The sequence below is a fragment of the Schistocerca americana genome, chromosome 3, assembly GCF_021461395.2.
Source record: "Schistocerca americana isolate TAMUIC-IGC-003095 chromosome 3, iqSchAmer2.1, whole genome shotgun sequence".
NCBI lineage: Eukaryota > Metazoa > Arthropoda > Insecta > Orthoptera > Acrididae > Schistocerca > Schistocerca americana.
In genome coordinates, this window is record NC_060121.1 from 418,244,373 (window position 1) to 418,261,782 (window position 17,410).

A 17,410-nucleotide genomic window follows, 5' to 3' on the forward strand; every position below is an offset into this window, starting at 1 on the left:
CTGCCACGCACTGCTGCTGCCTGGCCGGTTACCTAGCCCAGCTGCCGTCTGCGCTGGCGTGAGGACTATCAGCCAAGGAGTTTCCGAATCACCGAATTCTTTTCCCCATCAATCAGTCCTAGAGGACGTTTTCAGGTCCTTGAAATGGGAAATGAAGAAGAAATATATGTTAATGGAAAGTATCTGAACAGCCTCTGTTTTGCTGATGACTTACAGGCGATGGACAACAATACTATGGAAACTTGAAGTGCAAGAAGAATATTACTGAGTTTCTCTAACAATTAAGTTCAGCTGCTTTTGCTCTTCGTGTAATTCCTAATCATGGAAACAAACGTATCAACCTCTTGACATATTTTGCATCTTTCTACTCAATAATATCGTACAGAATAATTTTCTGGCATAACTCACCACTTAGAAGGAATGTATTGATTGTACAAAAGCGAGCAGTAAAAATAATACGCCAGCTGGAGTGGCCGAGCGGTTCTAGGCGCTACAGTCTGGAACCGCGAGACCGCTACGGTCGCAGGTTCGAATCCTGCCTCGGGCATGGATGTGAGTGCTGTATATAGGTTAGTTAGGTTTAAGTAGTTTTAAGTTCTAGGGGACTGATGACCTCAGAAGTTAAGTCCCATAGTGCCCAGAGCCATTTGAACCATTTTAAAAAATAATATGTGGTGTTCACCCACGGACGTCATGTAGGTCCTCTTGAAGGAGCTAGGCATTTTAACTGTGCCGTCACAATACATGTTTTCGCTAACGAAATTCGACATAAATATTCCACCATAATTTGAGAAGAATAGTGATATACATACCTATAACACTAGAGGAAACAATGACCTTTATTACACATCGTTAAAGCTGTCAGTGGCTCAGCACGTTAAACATGCAGCCATAAAAATTTTTGATCATTTGCCCAGTAACATAAAATGTCTCACAGGTAGCGAAGTAAGTTTGAAATCTAACTAAAACTCATTTCTCCAGGACAATTGCTTGTATCCCATTGACAAAATTTTAGTTAAAAACTGGTAACCAGTACAAAAATTAAAAAATATAAATACCTTGTTCCTTAATGTAGTTGCATGAGCAGGAATAAAATGATTATGAGTTTATTAACATTCACAGTAATCATGTATAAATATATTGTAACTTACTAGTTCCACATAATTTCGATTTGAGAATCGTACGAATAATCCGTGGAACATGTAACTAACTAACTAACATCGCGAGAAATGCGTACCTGAACATAAATGCAGATGCTTGCCAAGCCTGGACGGTGGCGCTGTTGTATTTGACAAAGAAACGGCACCTGTGCAATATCCTCAACATTTTGCAAGTGTCAGTCGTGATCACAGAAGCGTTCTGTGTAGTTGTGAGTGCATTATCTCGGAGATAAATAAATCTGAATGTGGGCAACTGTTGGTGCTCGCATAGTTGGTTCCGTAATCAAGGCAGCCGAAGTGTTTCCGCTTCGAGAGGAACCGTGCTGAAGACTTATGCCGCACACAGGGAAAAAGGGAAAACATCATCCGATAAGCCACAACGCGGACGAAAGTGTGTGTTGAGTGGTCGTGACAGACGGCCATTGAAGAGGACTGTGACGAAAAATAAGAAGATGACTGCTGCAAAAGTCACTGCAGAACTGAATATCGCACATTCTCAGCACCAGATCAACACGAATGGAGCTTCATAATCTTGGAATTGTAGGGGGAATTGGTATTCCAAAACCACTCCTCAGTGATGCAGATATACGTAACAAGGAAATGTACTTCCGAAGCCACAAAACCTGGACTGTGGAGCAATGGGGGAGTGTTATTTGGTCGGACGAGCCTTATTTCGCACTGTTTCCAACTTCTGGCGGAATTTACGTCCCGACAGTGAAACATGGCCAGTGTTCAGTGACGATTTACGCACCAATGTCGTGCTACTCCATGGACCCCATGGTTACTCTGCAAGTTCCTATTATTGCAAAGATTATGTGGCCATTTTAGCTGATCAAGTGAATCCCATGGTACAATGTTTGTTCCCCAGTGATGGCGTGGTGTTTCAAGACAACAGACTTTGCATCTTACAGGACGGGATTTTGTGAACACGAGGATGAATTGTATCTCCCCTGGCCACCAAAGTCACCAGATCTCATCAATATTATTGAGCCTTTGCGGTCTGCTTTGGAGAGATTGGTGAGTGATCGCTATCCATCACCCATAGCTCAACTTGCCACTGTTGTGTAGGAAGAATGGAATAAGATTCCCATTAAAACCATACAGGGCCCACGTTCATTCATTCCCAGACGACCGAAAGCTGTTTTTAATGTCAAAGGGCTTCCTAAACCCTATTAGGCATGATAATGTGTTCGTGTTTTTGTTCCTGCCATATTTTGTCCATCCCGCGTATACCCGGGACAAAATAACAGACTGACTGTCAGCTAGTTGTTTACAAGACAGCTCCCCATCAACAACCAGCGAGAGTTCGAATTTGGTCGCAGCATCCATCCAGTGCTCAGTGTCATATCGTTCTGCTACCTTAACTACCAATCAGCTGCGGACAATAGTTTCGGCCTGTTATGTAACTGTGGTTTGTTCTTATAGTTTTGTTTTTCTGTGACATGTTTCTTCTAGGGAACGTGTGACGCTAAGTGTGAAAGTAATAAGTCTATTAAAGATATTGACGGTGAACTTATGAACGTACTTATTACGGGACCGTATAGTTGCTTTTAGGTACCGCAATCAAAATGCGCTTGCGCGTAACGATGGACCGACAATATCCCCCCCCCCCCCCCCCTCTCCCTTCCTCTCCGTGCGCAACCGTCACTCACTCTGTTATTTTGATTCAGATGTCTACACTCCGCTAACCACCTTATGGTGTGTGGCGGAGGATACTTCATGTACCACTGTCACTTACCTCTTACCCTGTTTCAGTCGAGAATGGCTCGCTCTAAGAATGATTGCTGGTAAGCCTCTGTATGGGGTCAAATCTCTCTAAATTTATCTTTGTACCCTGGTAGCGAGGTCTATGTACGAGGAAATGATATATTTGTTGACTCTTCTAGCGACGAACACTCTCGGAACTTCAACAGTAGACCACACCATGATACAGAACGCATCTCTAGAAGCGTCTGCCACTAGAGTTGATTGAGCATTTCCGTGACGCTTTCGTGCTTCCTCAATGAACCTGTAAGGAGACGTGCCGCTCTCCTTTGAATTTTCTCTATATCTTCTGTCAGCCGTATTTGGTACGGATCCGGGACTAAAGACTAATAGTCATGTATTGATCGTATGAGGGTTTTGTAAACTTTCCCCTTAATGGGTGGACTACATTTCTAGATGATTCTCCCAATAATGTGGAATAAAAGGAATAGCTAAAGGACAATGATTAACAATATAATCTGTCTAATAAAACATGTGACAGACGTATACTCCACAGACAGGAAGGACAGCAAAAGAAATAGAGAAAAGAATAAAAAATCTCTGGACCTCTTGGTGAACAAAAGAATGTTTTCAAAACCAAACTTTCGGCATGTTTAAAAGCAAATGTACTCGGTCAGTGGGCGTTACTACTTCTGACTTACAACAGTCTGATACGGGCTTTAAGTGCGAAGACCATTCAAAAACACAAGGTTCTTCAGGTAGCAACGGAGCGATGAGTGACAAGAATCGTGAGTAGTGACAGGAAAACTTATAATAAATCAAAGGACAGACTGGAGCGGAGGACGATTTTATGGCTGTAATGATAATGTAAAACAGGTGGATGGGACATGTAGTTTGGGAATGGGTGATAGATGGATGAAGGAAGTTCCTTGCAGGACACCTAGTTATAAGAAAAGACAGAGGCATCCACCTCATTGCATGTGGGTAGAGGACGTTAGAAAACATACAGGAGTAACTTACATGCATAATACCATGACCTTAATGCATGGAGAAGGTTAGAGAAAACATTTCTACTCCAGTGGATGGAAAAATGCAGATGATGACAATGACGATGAATTAAAAACGAGGAATTCTCTCATAACCTCAATTTTTCATACAGAAAATAATTACATTTTTGCAGTAATATACAACTTTAATGTATCCTTTGTCACTGTTTGGTTTGTAAATAAAAGTAGTTTTTGGGTATCCGCCTATAATCACTTTTGTATTTTATTTATGTGCGACGCATTGTGAAACACCTCATTTCATCATTAGGAGGAAGTTGATGGAGGATTACATTCTTTTTCCTGCGAAAGTGTAAGTTCGTTAGCTTACAGTAAAATGTTATAGGAGGCTAGAGGCAAAATGCGTTGACGTTTTTGAAATTGTCCGTCGCGCAGAACTAAATTTCATAAGCGACTTTTATAGAGACACACTTACTGTAAACGATGTATCGCACACTCTGTAGACGACAAGCTTGGTACGTGTGTCCTACATGTGGACATCTTAAAACACGTGTTGCCCAACAAAATATACGAAATTTATTTGTACACCACAGAGAACTGCCAGTAGCCTAATCAAATTTTGTCTCTGACCACTTCTAAAACTCCGTTATCAGTTAACCTAATTGTTATTTAGCAAAATAAAATTGTAATTGCACAAGCACATGTAATTACGAAGCTACAGGCATCGAAATGGGTTGTGCATACTAGATGAAATAAAATATTACGCCCATTATCTTTCAGATTATATTATATATTCTGTGACGTAAGATTCAAGCAGCCTAACGTCTCGTCTTTTCTTGCCCTCTGAAGCGAAATACAGGATTCGTTCAAAACGATATCATCTTTTAATCAATGTTACGAGGATATAAATGTCAGTTCAGTTCATCCTATCTTGAAATTCTGTAGCCATACATTAATTCAGTGATGAATGCATTTCAGATCTATGAATGTGGACTCATGGTTTTTCACGAAACAACCTCAAGCAAAAAATCACTCGTGGATATACGTTCACTTAGGCGAATACTTATACTTTTCGTATAAGTTTATAAAAGACGAAGAATATAAAGAAAGATTACAGTTTCACAATTTAGATATGTACCGTGTTGCATCTTGATAAAGGCATTGAGAAGGTCAAGGCAATACGCTATTTCTGTACGTAGCCTATCGTTGTTATACCAAAAAGAAAGGCCTCGTCGGTCCAGCTAGCATTGAGCACGCGTGGGTCCTTCAACAGGTAGTGGTCGATTCCTTTCTATGTGAAGCTAGCGATGCGTCTCCAATGAGCTCGGTATCAACGGTACGTCAGATTCAGTCTCCCTTTCTTTATTGAGCTCACGCGTAGCGTAATTTGATCATAAAACACGAGGAGTGGGCAAATATCAATTCTGCAAATAGGTTTGCTGTTGTATCTTTCCACTGGCGAAAGAAATAAATATATTAGTTACGAGGCATGATTTGTAACACATTTCAGCAGTTTTTAAAAGCAGAAAATTGCTTGTATGAGCAGTGTTGAAATATTGTGATTAGCGTACGTGTGCATGTGATTATCTGTATAGATGTGACATGTAAGAAAAAGTTGCTGTACCGAAACCTACATCTTGATGTTATGGTTCAAGTAAGACGCTCCATGCAGCGAATGCTATGACTGCTGAAGGACATAGATTGGGTATTCTCGTGCATAAGAAGTCTTCTGGCGTGCGTGCAACAGCCAACGAAGTGGATGCGATGCTCTGGGAGGAACAATAAAACTTTAGCCGTGACCTCGCCTCTACAGCGCTATGTTATCAACAGCGCGACGAGTTGAGACTGCAGCTTCAAATCTTATCGTGAATGTAGTTCTTGGAAAAAATTATAATTTTCTGGCCTAAAAGTAGAGCGTTCGCCAGTCCAAAAGTAAGCTAATCACTTTTTCTAACATAGTAACCCGTACGTACGCTACAACTGTTTTTTGGGCATCTCTTCAGGTCTCCTACTACAGTTCTCTAGTGGGAGAAAAGATGAAATGAATGCTTGTACTGTACAGTGGCGCAGCCATTAGGTAAAGTGCAATATGTTGTAACGGCAGTCACGGAGTACTGTAATGCACGCCAAGTAAATGTCAGGTGGGTATGTAACTACAAATGACACTTTTTAACCAAAATCAACACATTTTTCCAAGAAACATTATGTACAGTTCGAGTGGTATGAGTAGATCCCGGCTAAAATACACAGTTTCACTAAAGAACTCTTAGAAGCAAAGTCATGACTGGATGAGTTATACATTCCTGCTTCAAAGTCCAATCCAGGCTAGCTGGCGTGATGGATGTAGTCCAGCCGGTTAGTGTTCATAGACCAGAGCAGAAATCTGCAAGTTCGTTCAAACGATTACTCGATGACGTTGCTAGGCAACTTGCGGATAACTGCACCTAGAACTCGGAGGTAGCTGCTGATCACCTCAATTCACCGGAGTAAGGTAACTTCGTCTGCTCTATTTTTGTTCACATGACTGGCATAAGGGGAAGGAAATAGTGCAGTGATGTTGGCGCCACCTATCCCAGTAGCATGTGGTTGTTGTAATGCTGTTGACGTCTGCCAGGTAGGCAACTCGGCAGACAAGGCTGTACCGCAGGGCGGCGTAAGCTGTACAATACAGCACCTGGGCTCTTGAGAATGTTGAAACCAGCCTAGCCAACAAACAATGTGAGAATTGACTATATACCTCCACAGTGGAATATATTGTGTTCGGATGCTCTGTGCCAACAAGGCAGATGTGAACGACGTTTGCTGGATGCTCATTTGAGCAGGTTACAGTCGACCTTTGAGATCAACTGAACTATTTGAATGAGGAGTAGCGGGTCTGTTTTCAAAAGTTGATATTAACGCCCAGAAGAACACATTTGCAATGCTTGGGTGGATGAAGAGAGGAAGGTAGGAAGACTGTGGTTTAACATTCCATCGATGATGAGGTCGTCAGAGATGGAGCACAAGCTTGGACTGTGAAAAGATGGGAAGGGAAATCAGCCACACACTTGGAAAGGAAGCATCTTGGCATTTACCTTAATCGATTTAGGGAAATCATGGAAAACCTAAATCTGGATGGGCCAATGTGAGTCCAGCGTCTTACCACTGCGCCGCATCACACGGCTTGATAGAAGACGAAGCAGTGACCATTCAGCCTCGTACCACATAATCGAGGGAATAGATAACAGATCGTTTATTTTTTTTTCTCAGCACTTGTCAGTTACAAAATATGTTCCATTATTCATTAGGCACCGTTCATTGCGTTGCAACACGACACCAGTCAGTTTTCTAAAAACCGAGGCTGTAGTTCAGCAATAAATAGAGCGACTTTCTGGGCATGCGGTGAATAGTCTGTTCCTAAGGTGAATAGCAGTCCACATACTCTTCAAATCAATGCAGTTGACGGCTTCCTCTTGCATTTCTTATCGACATAAATAGAAGAAAAAAATGGTTCAAATGGCTCTGAGCACTATGGGACTTAACATCCTAGGTCATCAGTCCCCTAGAACTTAGAACTACTTAAACCTAACTAACCTAAGGACATCACACACATCCATGCCCCAGGCAGGATTCGAACCTGCGACCGTAGCAGTCGCGCGGTTCCGGACTGACCGCCTAGAACCGCACGGCCACACCGGCCGGCTAAATAGAAGAGCACACGGGCTATGGCCGCCATACAGGGCAGACGAAACCTGATAATAAGGTCAGCACACTGTAGGAGATGTCAGGTCGAGCAAAGTTTCCGAAATAACCATTAGGTCGGAAATGCTTGTGGATCTCACGAATGAGTTTGAATTTAAACGAACTTGCATCACCTAAAACCTGTGATGCTAAATAGTGCAGTTACTGCTTATCCCGTTGAGATACAGTGGTTTCTGCCTGTACCACTATTTTATTACGTAATTTTTTAAGTACCAATGCCTTTCCATAAAACCACCAAGACAGACTTCTAGTAATACACTGAAGTACGTCTATGGATATCGTGCGTCTTAGGTGTCATTTACAGCGTTCAAAGCAACAGTTGGTGCAGAGATTGTGCTGCACGATATTAGGAGATTCTGACAAGCTTCTTTTTTCATGGTGACCATGTTACGGAGATCATTGACGAAAGCAAGTATTTCTAAATTATTGTAACGTAAATTTGAGTTTGTACTCCTGCTTTTATGAGTACGGTCGAAATGAAACCACTGTGACAGTACGTAGTGGTGATCAAAATTTTTTAAATTTTAGGCCCATCTTTGCTTGTTGTTTAGCATTACAATTTGTTTTAGGCATAATGAATTCAGGGACGTTTCGAGATGTGTGATATTGTCTAGGAAAAACGCGAATTTGTTTTCAAATATATTACATGGATTATGGGTGCTTAAATACAGTACACCTTAGTGGTTGCAAAGTGAACCCACTTCATTAAAACAACTGATTGTTTACCTTTTGCCAATTTCATCTTACATTTGTTGCCTAGTATGAATATGATTAATTTTGTTATCCAAAGTGAACCATCTGCTTAAAACAACTGAGTGCTTACTTCTTGCCAATGTCTTCTTGTATTCGTTGCTTACTATGATAACACAAATTATATTTTTTTTCAAAGAGACAAATTAACTGAAGATATTTCAACTGAGCAGTCAAAGCGAAGCAAACATTAAATTCCTGTCCGTGGCTGGCTGTGTTAGAAGCGAATCTTAGGACTGTATACTGGATGAAGCCAAGCGCCGGCCGGAATGGCCGTGCGGTTCTAAGCGCTTCAGTCTGGAACTGCGCCACCGCTACTGTCGCAGGTTTGAATCCCGCCTCGGACATGGATGTGTGTGATGTCCTTAGGTTAGTTAGGTTTAAGTAGTTCTAAGTTCTAGGGGACTGATGACCTCAGATGTTAAGTCCCATAGTGCTCAGAGCCATTTGAACCATTTGAACCTTAGCTATTCAATCAACTGCGCTAAAAATACCGTAATGCCATTAATTTCTTAAGACGACAGGTTGTACAGTAGAAACAACATTGCAGTGAGACAGTCGACATATGATGCATATGATGTTATTGGCAGTAAAATCCAAAGTACACATTTTGACTTATGCTAGTGGGGCTCAGAGGATCAGTGGTAAAATGCAAGACTACAGATCGATGGTCTCGGGGCTTGATCCCAGGCCAGTCCTAGGATTGTTATCTGCCCCTTATCGCTTACTCTCCTTCAGGAAATGTTTGTCAGCGTGAAAAAAGCCGGATTGCACCGCTGTTCGGAGTCCACATTAATCTGTATGTGCCCCCATAACTGGCTGGATACGGCAGTTCTAAGGCCGGTCTCAGACAACGGAAGACTACCTCCAGTAGGACCATGACTAAGAAAACACTATGGCCTCCGGGATGACGACAGCATTATTCTTTTAACGCACAACAAGCTTGATTTAAACAGTTCTTTCAGCATATATGACACGTCAGTGAGTGTAAAGAAAGACAACGGCGAAAAAGGAAACAAAAATTACATTTCGATCACTTTTTTCTCAATTTACGTGTTTTGCAGAAAACACCTGCAATTCCTGTCTCCATCATCGCTACAAAGTATGGCAACAAGAGGACCGTAACAGAGCGACCAGAGTATAACATAACAGCAGCGTAACCGGACAAAACCACGCTGGTAGACAAACACCATTATGAAGCATCCTGGTAGGTTAAAGCTATGTGCCGGGCCAGGACTCGAACCTAGGACCTTAGCCTTTCGCGGGAAAGTGCTCTGCCGACTGAGCTGCCCAAGTTTGAAAGGTAGGAGATGAGGTACTGGAGGAAGTAAAGTTGTAAGAGCGGGTCGTGAATCTTTCTTGGACACCTCCGTTGGTAGAACACTTGCCCATAAAAGGCGGAGATCCCGGGTTCGCCTCCGGGTCCGTCACACAGTTTTGATCTGCTAGGCTGTTTCACACTAGCGTACACTCCGCTGCAGAGTGAAAAAAAATCATTTCGAAAACAGCCCAATCTGTCCGCTTATTACACAACCTTCAGCGCGCTCTTCGCAGACTGGCTGTTTAATTTTCGACAACGGTGCATTCCCGACCTGTGACTGTCTAGAAAATTATGCTTGATGCGATGTTCCCTGCCCTGCTCTGATCTTGTTATCAGGTTGTTCTACTCCGCCCTGCAGTCGAACCTTGATCTACACTAGATAGCTAACAACATCTGAAAAGTCCTGCCCTAAGTGAATTCTTTCGGAATTTCTAAACTCATTGGGGGATCTGTCCGCCCTCGTAATTCAGTGGCCAGAGTATCTGGCTGCTATCCAGAAGACCTGTGTTCGATTCCCGGTACTGCTAGAAGTTTTTCCTCAGTGAGAGAACTGGAAAGGGGTACACTCAGCATCGTGATCCCAATCGAGGAGCTACTTGAATCTGACGTGGAGGCTCCAAGGTCTAGAAAGTCGCAAACAGCCGGAGACGCGGTGTGCTGACGCACGTCCTTCCAAACCGCTTACATATAAGAGCCATTGGCAAAGATTGACACGGCGGTCGATCAGTCGATTGGCCTGTTTGGGCCAGAAGGCGGAGCTTCTTTTGGAGCCACCTGGCAACTAAACGACTAGTTAGATGACGATTACTAATGGAAGGTCCATCACGAGGAAGGCAGCTCTGGCTTTGTGCCCATCAATGGAAGCAAGACATAAGAGCAATGAAAGTACGTCATAGTGTTTGTAAACCTAGAAAAAGGGTCCATATGCGTACAACGGAGCAAGATGTTTGGAATTCTGAGAAAAATAGGAGTACGCTACAGGGAAAGACAGGTAAGAACCAAGAGAAAATAATAAGTTTGGAATACGAAGAACGAGGTGCTCGGATTAAAAAGGGTGTAAGAGAGGGATGCAGTCTTTCGCCCCTACTGTTCAATCTATACATCGAAGAAGCAATGGCAGAAATAAAAGAAATGTTCACGGGTGGGTTTCAAATTCAGAGTGAATTGATATCAGTAATAGATTCCTGGTGGCAGCGCTATCTTTAGTGAAAGAATTGGAGGACCTGTTGAATGGAATTAAGAGTCTGACGAACACACGCTACTGATTGAAAGAAAACCGTAGAAAGACGAAAATAGCGAGGAGTGACTGAAATGAGATTAGCAATGAACTCATCGTCGAAACTGATGACCAGGGAGTAAATGAAGAGAAGGGATTCAGCTATCTCGGAAAGGAAATAACGTATGACGTACGAAGCATTGAGGGGGGGGGGGTGGTATAAAAACCAGACTAGTATGGGAAAAACGGGTATTCCTGGTTAAAAAAGGCTACTGGTATCAAGACACAAAGGAATTAATGACAGCTGCCAGTGAGCATTGATTTAAATCAATGGGGAAGGTCGATAATTTGTGCCAAACCGGAATTCAAACCCCGGTCTCCTGCTTACTAGGCCGATGCGCTGACCACTGTCCGAAAGAACAGACACGACGTACATAGTGAAGGCGAGGATCGCCAGTGATCACTTCAGTGCGGATGCACACTCCCCACGAACTGCTATGGGACTGGGCGAAATGCCGCGAGTAATGAGGATGATGGGCACTACAGCAGTAGTGTGCGGTTAAGTTGAAAATGTGGATTTGATGGGATAAGTGCAGTTGGAATGGCCACTGTGTCCGAATGGCGCAAAGCTCAGCGTATCTTTCTAGCAAGCAGGAGACCTTGGTTCGAATCCCGCTCTGACATAAATTTTCAACTTTCCTCGTTGATTTCAATCAGTGCCCACTGGTAACCTTCGAGTCCTGATTCGTAGTGGCTGCAGATCGAAATGGCGTCTATTCTTTCAGACATTTCTGAAAGAACGGACGCCACATACACTACTAGTATAAAAAAGCGGCCTAAATTAGAGGAAGGAACTGTCAGAATGTACGTATGCTGCATAGCATCGTATGGATGTGAATCACCGACAGTGGGAGAGACCGTAAAAGAAGAATCGAAGCGTTTGAGACGTGGTGCCACGGCAGAATGTTGGAAATTAAGTGTACTGACAAAGTAAGGAAAGAGGAGGTTCTCCAGGGATCGGCCAGGAGAGGTACATGCGCAAGATATGAACAAGAAGAAGGGACAGGATGATAGGGCACGAGCTAAGATGTCAGGGAATAACTTCCTTGGTACCCGAGGGAGCTGTAGAAGGCAAAACCTATAGGGGGAGACAAACATTGGAATAAGTCCAGCAAATAACTGAGGGCATTGGGGTGCAAGCGATAGATGAAGGGGTTTGCACAAGACAGCAATTCATGACGGGCCGCTTCAAACCCAGCAGAAGAATTACGACAAAGAAGTGAAGTGAGGAACGCTAACCACTACGCCACCCTGGCAGAGTGGCTTTTGCGCAACTGCACGAACTACCCTAGCACGCCTCCCTCCTCAATCCAAATTCCAATTCACACCTCAGCCCATTTGGTATTCCTCATAATAAGAGCCTTGTATAGGTTTTCCAGCTGGACGGGAATAGCACCTCAGCATCGAACGAAACGGCGAATCCAGCCTGAAACCCAGGCGAAGATGCTTTAATCAAATGAAATTTAGTGGTTCCAGAGACCTTTCCTAACATCTATGGTGTATATATGCAGACTGAAGGTACGAATGAAAATTTATACCAAGGCCGGGATTCGAACCCGGGAGGAGGGAAGCATGCTAAGGCAGTCCGTGAAGTTGTGAAAAGCCACCGTGCCATGGTGGCGTAGTGGTTAGCGCATCTGCGTAGTGAGCAGGAGACATGGGTACGAATCCTGGGCTCGGTAAAAATTTTCATTCGTCGCTTCAGTCTGTATGTATACACAGATGTGCCAAAACATTGTGACCACTTGTTTGATAGCGTTTTGTTCCACTTTTCAAACACAGCACAACAGAGATTCTGCTTGGCAGGGATTCTACAAATCCTTGGCATGATTCCAGAAGTATGTGGCACCAGAAGTCTACGCACATGCCAAGTAATTACCGAAAATTACTGGATGATGGTTTACGGGCACGCAGCTGGGGCTCGATAAGTGTTTCAACGGATACAGATCGGGCACATTTGCTGGCCAAGATATCAATATGAGTTAGCCGTAATGCTCCTCTAACCACTGTAGCACGATTCTGGAAGTTATCCTGCTGGAAGATGCATCGCCGTAGGAGAAGACTTCATGCACGAAGAGATGCAGGTGGGCCACAACAATGTTGACGTAATTCACTGCTATCACGATGCCTTCGATCCAACGGAAACCCAACTCAGCGTACCCCATAGCTTAATTCTGCCCTAACCGGCCTGCATCCGTGGCGCGGTGAATGGTTCGTGCAACCATTCGCCCGGATGACGTCGTGTAAGGATCCAGCCAACGACATGGTGTAACAAGCAATGCGATTCATTCGACAGGCGACACGTTGAAAACTCAATGATACTGTGCCCACAGCAATCATAACCGACGATGTCGTTGGGTCAACACAGGAACACATAGGGAACGTGTGATGGAGTTCCATGTTTAACAATGGCCTTTGAGCGAAACAGTTGTGCCTGCACCAGCATTGTGCTCTGTCCTCAAATCTGCCACAATCGCTGCCTATCCTGGATTACACGGTGGGTGATCCTCAGACCACTAGGCTTCATGATGAGATGTGTTCGTCCAATACCATATATGGCCTACTCGTTATTTTACAATCTGAGCACTATTGACTTAACATCTGAGATCATCAGTCCCCTAGAACTTAGGACTACTTAAACCTAACTAACCTAAGTACATCACACACATCCATGCCCGAGGCAGGATTCGAACCTGCGACTGTAGCGGTCGCGTGGTTCCAGACTGTAGCGTCTAGAACCGCTCGGCCACAACGGCCGGCCATTTCACAATCCTCCAACTACTTTCCATAGGTGCTCACGAAACTAGCATGCTGACAGGCGAACAGCTTCATCGTTTCAGAGATTCTCGTTTCCAGCCGCACCGGCACAACAATATGCCCTTTGTCAAAACCGCCTGTATCAGTGGCCACATCTTTGCTGTAATGGCTGCACATTCGTCTCTCCTCCGCATACATTCTTTCCTTGCTGCGTCATGTGCTCCCAACATCACCAGGAGGCACTCAGCCTCGCGGTGGGCAGTGGTCATAATGTTTTGACTCATAAATGCACATCTTACATGTTTGAGAGTTGGAAACAACTGAACTTTCATTTGATTGTAGCGCCGGCCGGTGTGGCCGAGCGGTTCTAGGCGCTTCAGTCTGGAACCGCGCGACCACGACGGTCGCAGGTTCGAATCCTGCCACGAGCATGGATGTGTGAGATGTCCTTAGGTTAGTTAGGTTTAAGTAGATCTAAGTTCTCTGGGACTGATGACCTCGGATGTTACGTCCCATAGTGCTCAGAGCCATTTTTTTTATTGTAGCGAGGAACGGTATGAGGATGAACTAGGCTAGAGGAAATGCTGACAGCAGTGCGGCGTGATTGCGGAAACGCGCGCAGACGGCGAACGCGGGCCATCAGTGCGTGAGTCACGGCGGTGCGCGGTGCGGCTCTTCTGGGAAGCGGAATGGCGTGCTAACGCGGCTGTGACCGCCGGCCGAGAGCGCGCAGGGCGACGGTAAGCTGTGGGCGGCGCCTGCCTGGGAAAACAGACGAATAAAGGCGAACGAAAGCAAAAAAGGAGCGGCCGGCCGGGAAAACAAGTTGAAGGCTGGCAATTATCGCCGGCGAGCGTCTGGCGCGCCGGCCTGCGGTAAACAGCCCGGGCCGGAGCGCTCGCTCTCCCCGTGCGCCGCCGCAGCCGTACAGGAGCTGCCAGCCTGGGCCTGCAATAGCTGCGGCACAGTCTCATTATCACCTAGGAAATACTAAGTTGTGGTAGATAGTTGGGCTGTGAAAGTACACACTGAATTTTGTTCTAACAGTAAACAGACCACTATTCTTTAAAAAATCAAACGCCAGCGGTTTGACCGAGCGGTTCTAGGCGCTTCCATCTGGAACCGCGCGACTGCTTCGGTCGCAGGTTCGAATCCTGCCTCGCGCATGGATGTGTTGATGTCCTTAGGTTAGTTAGGTTTAAGTAGTTCTAAGTTCTAGGGGACTGATGACCTCCGATGTTAAGTCCCATAGTGGTCAGAGCCATTTGAATCATTTTTTGAAAGAACCGAATGCCCCTGTAACTACTTCAAACGTCTGATTGCTTTACGAATGAGTTAATGTGTTAAATATTTGATGTTATGCATGTAAGCGAGTAAAAGTTTCAAATTATGTTAAAAATCTGTTGGAAGTCGCCAAGCACTCGCATTAGCAACCACTGCATGAATATAGTCTGGATAATTTGAGCTCCGTTTTAAGCGAAAACTAGTTTTTCACGCACCGCTATGTTTATAATGTCATATCCCCTGAACGACGTGTCGTACAGTCATATAATTTTGTTGGTATATTCAATAGTATAGTGGATACTCTGCGAAATGTGCTGCGATCTACATACACAAACCGCACGCAACTGAATGGTGCGTGGCGGAGAGTACCTGTACTACTTGAAAGCTCACCTTAGAAAAATCTATGAATGACTGTGCTGGTAAACCTCTTACGTTATTTGATTATCAAACAGATGAACAAAACTGAGCGTACTCCGACATTTCTCTCTTTACTTATTCTGATCAACACTAAACTGACACACAACATTTTTAGTGCAACTCAATCTGACTTTCAATAATCCCTACAAAAGAATGGCCCTTACCAACAATAACCTATACCTTTCATGGATCTCCTACCTCACAAAAATCTTCGCTACTCGAACTACTGCAATACAGCAAGCGCCAATACTGCCAGCTAAAGAAAGGATTATCTCAGTTCATGACATCCAGTCTTAAAAATTTCGTTTTTCTGACGGACACACGTGCAGATCGTCCGCTCCTTTACTGTTCCACTCGCAAATAAAGCGAGGCAAAAACGACTGTCTCTGTGCCTCCGTACGAACTCTAATCTCTGTAATCATATCTTCGTGGTCCTTACGCGAAATACACGTTGGTGGCAGCGGGATAGTTCTGCAGTCAGCCTCAAATTCCGGTTCTCTTAAAGTTTTCCAATCGTGCACCTCGATAAGAAAGTCACCTATCCTCCAGTGATTCCCATTTGAAATCTGGAAGTATCTTCGTAATGCTTGCGTGTTGTTTGGATCTCCCGCGAACAAATCTACCAACCCATCTCTGAATTGCTTCGATGTCTTCTTTTAATCCGACCAGGTGCAGATCCCAAACACTCGAACAGTACTCAACAATGGGTGGCATTAGTGTCCCATACGCGGTTTACTTTACAGATGAACCGCAGTTTCCCAAAAATTCTCTCCATAAACCGAAGCCGACGATTCGCATTCCCTACTACAATCCTTATATGCTCGCTCCATTTCATACTGCTTTGCGACGTTACGCCTGGATATTTAACCGACGCGACTGTGTCATGCACCACACAACTAATGTTGCACTCGAACATTATGAGTTTGTTTTCCCCTATTCATCACCATTAACTTAATTCAACAGTCACACGCAAATCCAATTTTTATTTCATCACAGACGCAGATTTCAGCTACTGAACAGTTTTCTTCAATGCGTTTAAACCAACCGCTCCGTTCTTCACTGCTGGTACGACACATGATGGCAAGTAACATTCACCAGGAATTCGCCAAATAACTCATTTCTAGTCATCCACTGTCGTTCTTTACACCACCTCATGTGTCGCTTTAGCATGGACTACAGAAATGTGTGCCTTGTTAGAAGTTGCTCTACCATTCTACATCTACATCTACATGGATAGTCTGCAAATCACATTTAAGTGCCTGGCAGAGGGTTCATCGAACCACCTTCACAATTCTCTATTATTCCAATCTCGTATAGCGCGCGGGAAGAATTGAACACCTATGCCTTTCCGTACGAGCTCTGATTTCCCTTATTTTATCTTGGTGATCGTTCCTCCCTATGTAAGTAGGTGTCAACAAAATATTTTCGCATTCGGAGGAGAAAGTTGGTGATAGGAATTTCGTGAGAAGATTCCGTCGCAACCAAAAATGCCTCTCTTTTAATGATGTCAATCCCAAATCCCGTATCATTTCTGTAACATTCTCCCCCATATTTCGCGATAATACAAAACGTGCTTCTTTGAACTTTTTCGATTTACTCCGTCAGTCCTACCTGGTAAGGATCCCACACCGTGCACAATATTCTAAAATATTCTAAAAGAGGACGGACAAGCGTAGTGTAGGCAGTCTCCTTAGTAGGTCTGTTACATTTTCTAAGTGTCCTGCCAATAAAACGCAGTCTTTGATTAGCCTTCCCCACAACATTTTCTGTGTGTTCCTTCCAATTTAAGTTTTTCGTAATTGTAATACCTAGGTATTTAGTTGAATTTACGGTTTTTGGATTAGAGTGATTTATCGTGTAACCGAAGTTTAATGAGTTCCTGTTAGCACTCATGTGGATGATCTCACAGTTTTCGTTATTTCAGGTCAACTGCCACTTTCCGCACCATTCCGATATTTCTTCTAAATTGTTTTGCAGTTTATTTTGATCTTCTGCT